Source organism: Mandrillus leucophaeus, unplaced genomic scaffold (genome assembly GCF_000951045.1).
Source record: "Mandrillus leucophaeus isolate KB7577 unplaced genomic scaffold, Mleu.le_1.0 Scaffold1014, whole genome shotgun sequence".
NCBI lineage: Eukaryota > Metazoa > Chordata > Mammalia > Primates > Cercopithecidae > Mandrillus > Mandrillus leucophaeus.
The window spans coordinates 56,688-58,903 of NW_012098255.1; positions in this window are offsets into that span (position 1 = coordinate 56,688).

Here is a 2,216-nt window from a genome sequence, read left to right on the forward strand (position 1 = left end):
AAAGTGCTGGGATTACAGGTGTGAGCCACCGTGCCTGGCCCCTTTTTCTTTTTGTAATGAAAAACAAACAAAAAAGCACACTAGGCCAGGCCCAGCATTTTGGGAGGCCGAGGCAGGTGGATCACGAGGTTAAGAGATGGAGACCATCCTGGCCTACCTGGTGAAACCCCGTCTCTACTAAAAATACAAAAATTAGCTGGGCGTGGTGGTGCGCATCTGTAGTCCCAGCTGCTTGCATTGTCAGAAAAACAAAAACAAAAAAAAAATCCCTGCAATTTATTTTGCATTTCCCCCTTGACCCAGAAGTGGTTTAACACGTTCTGAAATTTCCTTTAGGGGAAATGTATGGGAGAGTGAGTGTGAGTGTGTGCAAATATAATTCCCCTTGGGAGAGGCCTTTTGGTTTTATTGTTTGATTTGTCTAATTGTATTACATTTTGGCCAGAGAATACTATTTGAATTATTGTTTCTTCACTTTGGATATATTGAGATTTTCTTTGTAGCTTAGGATGTGAATGTGCCACATTTTTGTGAATGCTTTATGCATTTTTTTTCTTTTTTTTTTTTTGGATACGGAGTCTCACTCTGTCGCCCAGGTTGGAGTCCAGTGGCACGATTTCAGCTCACTGCAACCTTTGCCTCCTGGGTTCAAGCAGTTCTGCCTCAGCCTCCTGAGCAGCTGGGATTACAGGCGTCCACCACCATCCTCAGCTAATTTTGTGTATTTTTAGTAGAGATGGAGTTTCACCATGTTGGCCAGGCTGGTCTCGAACTCCTGACCTCATGATCCGCCCGCCTCGGCCTCCCAAAGTGCTGAGATTACAGGCGTGAGCCACCGCACCCAGCCCTTTATGCATTTTTTTTAAAAAGTTTGTTCTCTATTGTTAAGGTTCAGAGTTCAATATTATTAAATCTACTTAAATAAATAAATCTGTTATGTTGTTTAGGTCTTCTGTATCCTAATTTATTGTTCACTTGATCTTTCTAGATCTGAGGGATTTGTTAGTCCTCCTATTATAGTGTGCTTCTATTTCTCCTTGTATAAAATGTCATTATCTTTTTTATAAAAATTGTGGCTAAAATTTCTTTCTCTTTTAATGCTTTTTAGTCAGAATTCTACTTTGATGGATAATTACAACTGCAACCCCTGCTTACATTTAGGAATAAATTCTGGTACATCTCTTAGTCATTTATTTAGGCTTCCTGAAACTCTTCTTAGATGCAGTTCTTTTATACAGCACAGTGTTGGATTTTGCTTTGTTAACGTGAAAACTATTTTCTTTCAATAGGTAGGTAAACCCATTCTTTCTTTCTTTAAATCCTTTCTTTGTTTATTTCTTTTTGATACGGAGTCTCGCTCTGTTGCCCAGGCTGGAGTAAAGTGGCATGATCTCGGCTCACTGCAACCTCCACCTCCCGGGTTCAAGTGATTCTCCTGCCTCAGCCTCCCGAGTAGCTGGGACTACAGGCACCTACCACCACGCCCGGCTAATTTTTGTATTTTTAGTAGAGACGAGGTTTCACCATATCAGCCAGGCTGGTCATGAACTCCTGACCTTGTGATCCGCCCGCCTCAGCCTCCCAAAGTGCTGGGATTACAGGAGTGAGCCACCGCGCCCGGCCCCATATCTATTGATATTATCAGTATGTGTGGCCGCAGATATGCCTTACAAATTTTGTTTTATATATGTAAGTCTTTCACCATGTGGTCTGTTTCACTTGCTTCCTCCTCCCCTGTCCCGCCATCCCTCCCAGTCTGAAACATGTCTTTGGTGTTTAGGAAGAGTTTGTATTTTTGTTCTAATGGATACCTTTATCCTAATAGTTCTATACAATACATAAGTTCTCTCTTTTTGGCTATTGTTTATATGAGCAACATTGAAATTATCTAGTAATCTGTTACTCTCCTTAGCACCTACCTTGAGGAAAAATCCTTTTACTCCTGGTTAATGTCTGTGTCTGACAGAGAGCTTATTCTATTTCTCACGTACTGTCCCTAATCTACTTTTTTTTTTTTTTGAGATGGAGTCTTGCTCTGTCGCCCAGGCTGGAGTGCAGTGGTGAGGTCTTGGCTCACTGCAACCCCTACCTCTGGGGTTCAAGCGATTCTCATGCCTCAGCCTCCCGAGCAGCTGGGACTATAGGCATGTACCACCACACTGGCTAATTTTTGTATTTTTAGTAGAGATGGGGTTTCACCATGCAGGCTGGTCTTG